This window comes from Rhinolophus sinicus, chromosome X (assembly GCF_036562045.2).
Source record: "Rhinolophus sinicus isolate RSC01 chromosome X, ASM3656204v1, whole genome shotgun sequence".
Lineage (NCBI taxonomy): Eukaryota > Metazoa > Chordata > Mammalia > Chiroptera > Rhinolophidae > Rhinolophus > Rhinolophus sinicus.
In genome coordinates, this window is record NC_133768.1 from 117,867,359 (window position 1) to 117,877,616 (window position 10,258).

Here is a 10,258-nt window from a genome sequence, read left to right on the forward strand (position 1 = left end):
CCTAGCATAGTTCATTGTGAGCTGAAAATACTTGCTTTAGATTAAAAAGGTGAGCAGTAAGCATCGTGTTCTCTACAAAATTACACAAATCCCTACCGACAAGCAAGTGAGCATACTATGAATAAAACATGCCTTCTCTCACGTGACAAGCATTAGTACAGGAGCAATTTAAACTGTAGTCCTATAACTGAACCAAGGACACTACGAACTAATGTGTAATTGATTAGCTAAAAAGAACCTTTAATTAATAGTTGAAGGTTATGGTTAAAAGTAGTTATAAATCAACACTTTGTGGTTTGAAGGATCAAATTCAAGGTAACACATTCATTTTGGTACTGAAATCTATACTTGTTCAAAAGACAAAATATGAAAATTAAAATATTCAAAGTAAAATAGAAGGTAATTTTATTTCAGTCTAGATTAGTATTTCTATATTCATAATTAAAATTGAACAGTATTTAGAGAGTCACTGTCTTCATTCCCTGTTTAATTTTTCTCATACTATTAGGAGGGCCATCTGTCATGAGTCCTGAGCATCCCTGCACATTCTTGCTGGGCATAGCAAGATTGCCAGGTCTTGACTGCTTGTTTACCTGGCCCCTTTCTCAAGGTTGTGAGAGCAGGCCACTTCTGTTTGCTATAAAAGACTCCATAGTGTTCCTCTCCTATAAGGCAACCCACCACATATGCAGGCATGGATCCAGGCCCCCTGCATGGTCTCCATAGGACTTGGGGGGTTTGGGGTCTGGCATGAACATGAAGTGCTAGCTACTGGTTTTTGTTATGAATAACAATGTCTTCTACCTCTGAGCCAGGAATTTCATGTCTTTGGCAAATGCACACGAGACAGGAATAGGCTTAGTTCTTAGCTTGTATGTAGAGTAAAATCTTAGACTTTTTACTGTTCTTGACATGTAACACTTACCACCATCTACCATTATAATATGCGGTATTTTACTTGTTTATCTTGTTTTCTTTTCTACTCCCATATTAGAATGTAAGCTCCAAGAGGGCAAGGGGTTTGGATTATTTTGTTTACTCTTTTTACTTCAGTGCCTAGTACAGTGCTGGGCATATATGAGATACTCATAAGTAGAAATACTGGAAAGGATTTAGTCAAATACATTGTACGATTAATATTGCATGAATATTCAATAAAGTCGATCCATAAATCATTGTTAACCTTCTGTTCTCAGATTTATTTTAGATCTATTTCTCCTGTATGCTTCTTGTCTTACAAAATCAGTTACTTATCAGTTACTGATAGATAACTATCAATCAGTTCTGATTGATAGATAACACATATTTTTTCCTATTTTTAGGAACAGTTACATTTTGTGTCACTCATGAGAAATTGAAATGCAATATTATGGATGACATAATAATTGCTAACTTTATCGAGTAATTCTGTATTCCCGATTATGCACTAATCCTTTAGGTACATAATTACTTATATTCACAATGACCATTTGAGACAATGATGACAATCATCCAAATTTTACAGATGACGAAACTGAAGAAAATGAGGTTAAATGACTTATTGAAGGTCATACAATAGCTGTGTTGAGCCAGAATTTCATTCTGCGTGTCTGATTTCAGAATATGTGTGTTTAACTACTACTCTTGAAGTAGAATTGATACTGGCTAATAAATGATGGTAGAAGGCTTCAAAAATTGGAGAAATATTAAGTATTAAATATGTAATAAGTAAAATGTTAACTATTATAACCACATTAAACTTCCATTCCACATATTTAAAAGATTTTTCTCTTAACAGACACTAAAATGTCCTTGTCATTAATTTCTATTATTTAATGACCCAAAGAAAGGAATGCTAACTGCAATACTCCAGCAAGCTCTATCGCCAAATGCTTTGCTATCTAATATAATGTGAATGAAATAACATTAGTTAGCTTATGCCTTTATACGTGTGCTCCAACTCGTTCTCTTTCATATAGGTATTCTTTTTTTTCTTTTTTTTAATTAAATTTATTGGGGTGACAATTGTTAGTAAAATTACATAGATTTCAGGTGTACAATTCTGTATTACATCATCTATATTCTAATTCGTGGGAGTTGGTATTGAACAGCACAAGGTCTGGAAAACAGCTACTTTTTTTTTTCAGAATTGAATTCTGTGAGTGTTTTGCTTAGTGACTTCTCACAAATAATGTAGCCAGATAAAATATGTTAATTAATCAAATATACAAATCTCAGCCCCAAAGTCCATAACTTGCTTACTGGGGAAACACTAACTAGAGACTCCACCACTAAAGTCAGAAACCAAAAGAGATGCCTAATATCTCATTACCATTTAACACTGTGGTAGAGGTATGAGCCTATGTAATTAGACAAGAGATAAGAAATGCACACATAAAATTAGAAAGGGAAAATTAATGGGAAAACCACTATAAACAACAGAAGATATTAGTGAAGTAACAGGTAATAAAACTAACAAACAGAAAGGAAAAGTTTTCACATTTAGAAGAATAACCAGCTAGAAAATAAGAAGGGAGATTCCATTGCCAATGGCACAAACAAAATACCGAGACATAAATTTAACAAGAAATAATCAAAATATAAATAAGGAAAGCTAGAACTCGTTCTGAAAGACACAAAAGTAACTTGAACACATGGAAAGATGTGCCACTCTCTTGGGTCGAAAAACTCAACATCATAAAGAGTCAGTTCTTTCTGAGTACATTTATAACTTTAATATAATCACAATAAAAATGAGATGCATTTTCCGAGAGCTAGACAGCTTTATTATAATGACCACTTAGGGAAAACAAATGTGCAAACATAGACAAAAAAACCATGGAAAAGACCAATGAAGGGGAATCACCTCTAAAGATGCTAAAACCTATTATAAAATCTACATAACTAAAACCGTGTAGTATTGGTGCATTATTAGAAACAATGCAACATAAAATTTAAAAAATGTATAGAAATTTAGTCTATGTATGTCAAATCATGGAGGAAAATGGACTTTTACAAAAATGGTAAATGAATAGTCATATGGAAAATAGACAAAGCTGAATTTATTTCTTACACTATATACCTGAATAAATTCTAAATGGATCAGAGACCAAATGTAAAAAATGAAGCTGTATAAAAACTATTTTACTTCAATAAAAAATTATTTTACAGAGATTTGTTTCTATTCTAGAACAGCTACTAAAAATTGAGAAAAGACAAATAGCCAAGAGAAGACATTAAAAAGATGAATAAACAATTCTCAGAAATAGGTATGCAAATGTTTATTAATACAGAGGGTGCCAAAAACATATACACATTTTAAGAAAGGAAAAAACTGTATTACAATTACACTGATGGTAACCACTTTGAGCACCTCTTGTAATAGCAGAAGTCAAACATGACTTGTATTCATCTTTTGTTATCGGTATGTATTATTACAATTTTAATGCAGTTTTTTTCTTTCTTAAAATGTGTACACATTTCTTTGGCACTCTCTGTATATGAAAACATTACTAACTCCTAAAAAACCATATTCAGACCTTCCAATATCTTAATAGTTGTTTTTTTTCCTGGAGCAAGATAAATTGATTATACAGTCCATTTAGGAAGACATATTAGTGGACAGGAAAATCTTGAAAAGGAATAGCAATGAGGGGAACCATCCCTGTAGAGATTATCCCTCACTTATTGGACTGGAAAAATGTTTGTAAACACTATTCAGGATACAGGAACAGGCAATCTCAAACATTCCTGGTGTACTGCAAAATGGCACAATCCCAACGCAAGGGAACTTAGCAATAGCCAGCAAAATGTATATCCATTATTCTTTGTTTCAATAATCTAATTTATAGGACTTCATCTCAGAGATATACCAACAAAATATGAAATGTTGTTTGTCCAAGGCTATTTAATAAGCACTATTTATTAGCTTTTATATTAGTAAGATTCTGGAACCTACCTAAATATTGATCAATAGAGAAATGGTTGAAGAAATCATAGTAGACAGAGATTTCTGTTCTCTACTATGAATGATTTCCAGAGTATATCATTATGTGAAAAAACAAAGATGCGAAAAAATGCTATAATTTATTTAAGCAAAAGGGAGACTATGTATTCCTCTCCATATGTGTGTTTTTATATTTACATTTATATTTAAAGAAGGAAACACCAAGAAAAAAATGATTACAGAGAGGGGAAAGGAGGGACTGGAGTAATGAGAATGGAAGCTAGACTTTTCTTAAACTATTTCATGGCTTTGGTTTTAGAACCATTAAATTATGTATGGAATGAGAAAACAAATTTAACAAGACACGCTTTAAAAATTAAAAGCCAAAATGAAATAAATGGGTTTGTGGTTCTGGATCAAATTGATAGGTTAATTCTGCAGAATTTAACTCTTTCAAATGAGTTTAAAAGATAGAAAGTTGACTGTATCCCAAATGGGAAATACATCAAAAGGATAAGAAGAACCACAATACATCTTGAAGTATATTAGGCAATCATATTGCTACTAATAATATTGCAATGGTTATTTGCAGATATTATATATACATGTAAATATAAAGAGGAAGAGCAGGGAGTAAATAATTATGTGACTATTTAAGAAATCAAAGTGTTTAATGTAAACAAAATGGATGAAAAATAAATTCAATTAATCTGTCTTAAATTTCAATGGAAATAGCAGAACCTCATGAAATAGCAGCATGAACTCATTCAGTATGAACTCAGATATCAGTAATTATTCTCAAAAAAGAGTGTCTTCTAGCTCAGTCAACTGCAAAGGCCTTGAAGCAATGAACATATCAGTTGAAATAAGCACCCGTAGTGCCCACATTATGGTCTCTAAAACAAACTGGAGCCTCTTGGAGAAATAGCTGGTGGAATATGGACAAAATGAGTCTGGAACATCTATAGCACCAAAGCTAGATATAGTGCATGTTGAGGTTATGTCGAAAGGACTCAAGAGGTAGTATTAAAGGGGTCACAAATGTAGAACAATGAGCATTAAAGGAATAATAAGTGCAACAATTTGAATTACAAATGTATTAACTGTCTTGAGTACATTTAATACTAAAAAAAATCCCTAAACAATCCTCAGTCACTTTAAGTGACTGAAGATGGGTCAGCAACCCAGCACTCTGAAAGAGAAAGCATTAACTCCACGTTTCACGTATGAACTATATTTCAGGAAAACCAAATAGTTCATAGTTATTCTTTATTGGAGAATTCCAGGCAGTAAATGTAGAAAACTTCTAAAGTTAGAAAAATCACCATTTTGCAACACCTAATCAATTAATGGACCTAGGCAATAACACTCATTGGCTATGAAATAGAATATGTAGAGGTTGATATGCCTGGTGAACACGCACCATGGTTTTCCTGGGAAGTGCTCATTACTAATACTACACCTCCCTTCACCCCCTGTTCGAAACAGTCTCTGTTTGGATGATATGCAATCAATGTAGTGATAGGAAATTTTGTAATGAAAGTGGAAAGCTAATAACACCTAAAACAACTGCTCAATCGGAGGAGGAGGAGGAGGAGGAGGAGGAGGAGGAGGAGGAGGAGGAGGAGAAGAAGGAGAAGAAGAAGAAGAAGAAGAAGAAGAAGAAGAAGAAGAAGAAGAAGAAGAAGAAGAAGAAGAAGAAGACGAAGACGAAGAAGAAGACGAAGAAGAAGAAGAAGAAGAAGAAGAAGAAGAAGAAGACGAAGACGAAGACGAAGACGAAGACGAAGACGAAGAAGAAGAAGAAGAAGAAGAAGAAGAAGAAGAAGAAGAAGAAGAAGAAGAAGAAGAACACAGACATTGAGAATCTCCTGAAGGGCTGTGGATGCAATAGCAAGTCCGAAGCACCATCTATGATCTATTACTGCCAAAGAGTCAAGTCTGAATTGATGAAGCCTCAGTCTCTACCAGTTCAGAGTCAACACCAGTGAGAAGAATGTGTTAAGAAACAAACCAGGGGTGTGAAATGCTATATCCAGGATTTCCGAAATTCAATGACATGATGACCTAGCTTCTTTCATAAATAAAGGACAGGGAAAAGGGAAAGGAGAGTTGATGTAGATTTTTAAAAACTTATAAAACATACCAAAGAAATGCAGTCTGGACATTTTTCTTGAAATCTAATTTGAATAAAGCTGACAGTAAAAAGACATTTAAAAGTACAGGATATAGTGTAGAAATGAACCTCTTGTCCCTAACCTATGGGACCATGATACGTGCTACCTCTCTCATCAGTTACAAAAATAACTTTTTCCCAGTACGTGGGTTTTCATTTCTTTCTTCTTTATTTTAATGTGTTTGTTTCAGGGAGAGCTCTCAAAGAAAAGATGATGGAAACAATTCTTGTATAAACTTGGTACTTGGTTGAAGTGCTACCAGGCTCCCTGGAAGAAAGCAAGCTCACAAGCCATGGCACATGGTTGAGGAAGTGTCTGTAGTGCTCAGTCCTGCCTCGGTCTTTCTCCCCGATGGCTGGCTAACTGTGGCCATTCTGGTCTGACCCATAACACTGCAGAAGCCTCCCACCTCTATCCCTCCTCACAATCCAGGTTCTTTACTTCCCTCCTCCGTCCCCACATTCAGAAAACACACACACACACACACACACACACACACAGTTTCAAACTTCTTTATGTTAATCACCATACAATCTTGGTGTCAGGTTTGGTCTCTAAGTAGTTAAAATAAAACACTGAAAATATTTTCAGTAACTCAGAATAAAATTACGGTCAACTGACTTATCCCAAATATATTCTGAGATAATTTCATACTCAGTAAACTACACGTTTCCAAATGAAGATTTTGAGTGTTGTCTTAGATTTTAAAAATGCCCATCACAAAGGAAATACAAGAATTAATCAAGTTTATAGATGAACATACAATCAAAATCCACGTACTCACTAAATACCAAACTTGAAAAACAAAAAATTTCAGATAATTTATCTCTAAAAGCAGGTGTGAAATATTCAAACTATAAGAAATTGAGTGCATATATATGTTAACAAAATACTTTTAATTAATGCTAAGAGGATGAGGTCATGTAAGAGTGAACCAAAAACACTGAAATGACATTTTGATATTTTTGTGGGAATGACATATTCACAAACCCATGACTATGCATTGATATTTAGGTCTCCATCGGTTGTATTAATGATATTAACCAGTTTAAAGCATTCAAGAATACAAAGTTGAGCTTTTAATAACTTTCAAATGGCACTAGAATAGATTTTCTTTGGAAGTCTTTTTTTAATTGGAATTGGCTCCGTAACCTAACAATAAATAAAAAACGGTACACATATAAAACAGATTTATATTCTTTATTTTTTTTCTTAAAGAAATAACATTGCAACATTTCACACTTGTGCTTTCTACCTTTGGGGATTGATACAGAACTGGTGGAGAAAAGCTTAAAATTAAGTCGACTTATTCCTAAAGGCTAACTGACAATGCTAGGGAGAAAAAGTCTCCATCACTACCAATGGGTTGAAAGCATGATACACATAATGGTGAAATTGCTGCTACCCATGTAACTGTTTAGGATTCATTTGGTGGTTAACAGAAAAGGATGCTTACAGAAGGATTAACGTGTAGTAAAAAAAAAAAAAAAAAAGAAAGAAAAAAAAGAAAAGAAAAGGATGCTTACACTTAACAGAGAAGCTAATGGCAAACAAGATAAATTAATTTCAGGCAGAAATTGTTAAACAACTATAATGTGGTTTAGCGTAGCTAATGTGAACCATTATCATATAACTTAGGTCCAAGTTCTTCAAAGCCATCATAATAGCAGGGTTCGAAGAATGGTTTCAATAATTGCCAGATCATACTGCTTCTGTTTAAGGAAAATAAATACTATTTAGGTAATTGTTATACACATTTCAGCAAACAAAATAAGCCAATGCTCACCTCCCTCCTTACTTCTTAATATTAAGTACACACTACTTACAGCCTCCATCTGGATATTGTTTCCCAACTCGGCCATTTCTTGTCTCAATTCACTATCTTTATGGGTAATAAAACGTTCATGCTCCTGCTCCAAGTTCTCCATGCTCTAAAACAAAAAGCTTAGCTCATAAACCACAGCTTTCAGCTCACATGCTAAACTTGTACAATTAAATTTCAAAAGTAACAATTCTTAATATTTACAGGATGCCCATTGTTTACTCCAAATAAAAATATTACAAGGAATGCATGCATATTGAAATGTCCACTAAGGAAGTATGTAAATGTCACAGTTGAGTCAAATGTTATTATTGTAGCAGTGCAACAGTTGTACAGTTTCTTGGAAACAATGGATTAAATAAAGAGCTAATGTCAGAGTGGAGTCAAAAAAGAAAAAGACTCACAATCCCATATCATGAAATACCATAATTTAAAAATTCTCTGATAAGCTTTAAACACCAGGTAACAATGTACTTACAGTGATTAATAATCAATGTGACATGATTCCATTGGAGGGAATAATATGACCTCTTAAAGTTATGAAAAACAAACTTATGTTCCCAATTTCTACTCTTCACTCAAGTCATCTAGTGCATCCTATATAAAAAGTACTCTGTCAAGTGCTCTGGAGGAACTTAGAAACGAAAACATGATAAATCGATTGCTTAGGTCAGCGAGAATAAAAATCATGTAAATAAAAGTAACACCAAAAATTACAACTGTTTTTATGTAACAGTTAGGGAAGCACATCTTGCTGGGACTATGTGGTGAAAAATAAGATTATTGCGTATCTGGGAAAAATAAGATTCCAATAGGGGAGGAAAGAAGGAATGAAAAGTGTTCTAGGGGAGAAGCATAAGCAAAGGAAGTAATGGTGAGTTAGTTAGTTGAGAGAAAGCAACGAACCTGGAGGTGAGGAGGAAAGAAAGAATGTAAGTATGAAACTACAAAGGGAGTCTTGTTATTGGGAAGACGCTGAGCACCTGAGAATTTAAAATGGGAAGTTAATGGCAGGTTTTCAGGGGGGAAGGTATGTTGTGGAAGATGATATTGCAGAACCGTGAGGAACGGATTGGAGGAGAGAGAAGTCAGGTAAGAATCTGACAGTACTCGCAAGGAATGATGAGGTCCTGAACCGCAGCAGCAGCAGTGGGAATTCAAAGGAAGAAGTGACAGTACAGTGGCAGAGGGGCTACCTGCAGGGCCTAGGAATAACTGGATGGGAAGGATAAGGGATGCCGAGGGGTCAAAGACAACACTAAAGATGCTACCTGAAGCGCTGCCGTGGAGCAATAAACTAGGGAAGAAACCTTCCTTAGTACTTTAGCAAATCTTCACCTCAATTAATAACTGGTTCCCAGGGAGCATTAGAGCAACGTGTTGCCCACTTGGAAACACTTGTAAAATAATTTCATTCTAAGTATATTCTAAAGTTTGTCAACTCTTTTCCTACTTTACTTAAATCATCTCAATTAGTTTACAGGAGTGACATAGTATTTGCACAAGAATAAAAAGAACATCCCATCCAAAAAAGAAGGGGTATGTCTACGATTCCATCACCTAAATAAGTGTGTCTCTGTACGATATGCTGAGGTGAGAATGGGGCTGTACATGGTTCTCAGTTCATAAACTCTTGCCCTCCTGTGGCCTTTTCAACTGCCAGGCATCCGGGCCTTCTCTTGTGATAGTAAGTTTGCATATAAAGCCACTTTTTGGCACTGTAGTTAATTCTAACAGCAAATGTGCCATAAAACACTCATATCATATATTTGAAAATAAAGGAGATCTTCAACGATTACAAGTGCTACTTTCTATTTTACATGAACTGGTGATACAACAGAGGCAAAAGACATCAGAACCCAATCATAGACATTTTATGCTCCTTAATACAGTCATTGCTAATCTCCTAAAAACTGACTGTTGATACAAAATTATGATTACAGTATCAATCTTAATCACAAGTATCTATAGCTGGGTAATATTCCCAATTGACTATTTCTTGTTTTAATCATATCACAACACTCCTAATAAATTCTAAAACTAGAAATAAATTTACTACTTATGGTAAACCAGGAACAATAAATCCAACTGGAAAACAGTCAAGAATTTAAAATGTATAACCAGAATATTCTTCCCCTAAATTATGAAACAATTTAACCTCCACTTCAAAACAGACATTGTGTTATAAGTATGTATTGTGTTACCAAACAAAACAGACCTTTAAGAAATTGTTATACAAATGCACAAATGTTTTCACTCTCTGCTTGTGAGCAACTCTAGTTTGGTAAAAAAGCTTTCGGTGTTCATGAAGCAGTGCCTACAAGGGTAAAAGAA

The 10,258-nt window shown here is 34.3% G+C and overlaps 1 non-coding gene across 1 annotated transcript; it reads right to left on the reverse strand.

Annotated features, from left to right (window-relative positions):
• Positions 1 to 7,289: 7,289 nt before the first annotated feature.
• LOC109460069 (uncharacterized) lies at positions 7,290 to 10,241 on the reverse strand. The gene is made up of 3 exons (XR_012493438.1): positions 10,143 to 10,241; positions 7,929 to 8,033; positions 7,290 to 7,814 (listed from the first exon to the last, which is right to left on the reverse strand). It is a non-coding gene; the product is annotated as an uncharacterized LOC109460069 (transcript).
• Between the last annotated feature and the right edge of the window lie 17 nt (positions 10,242 to 10,258).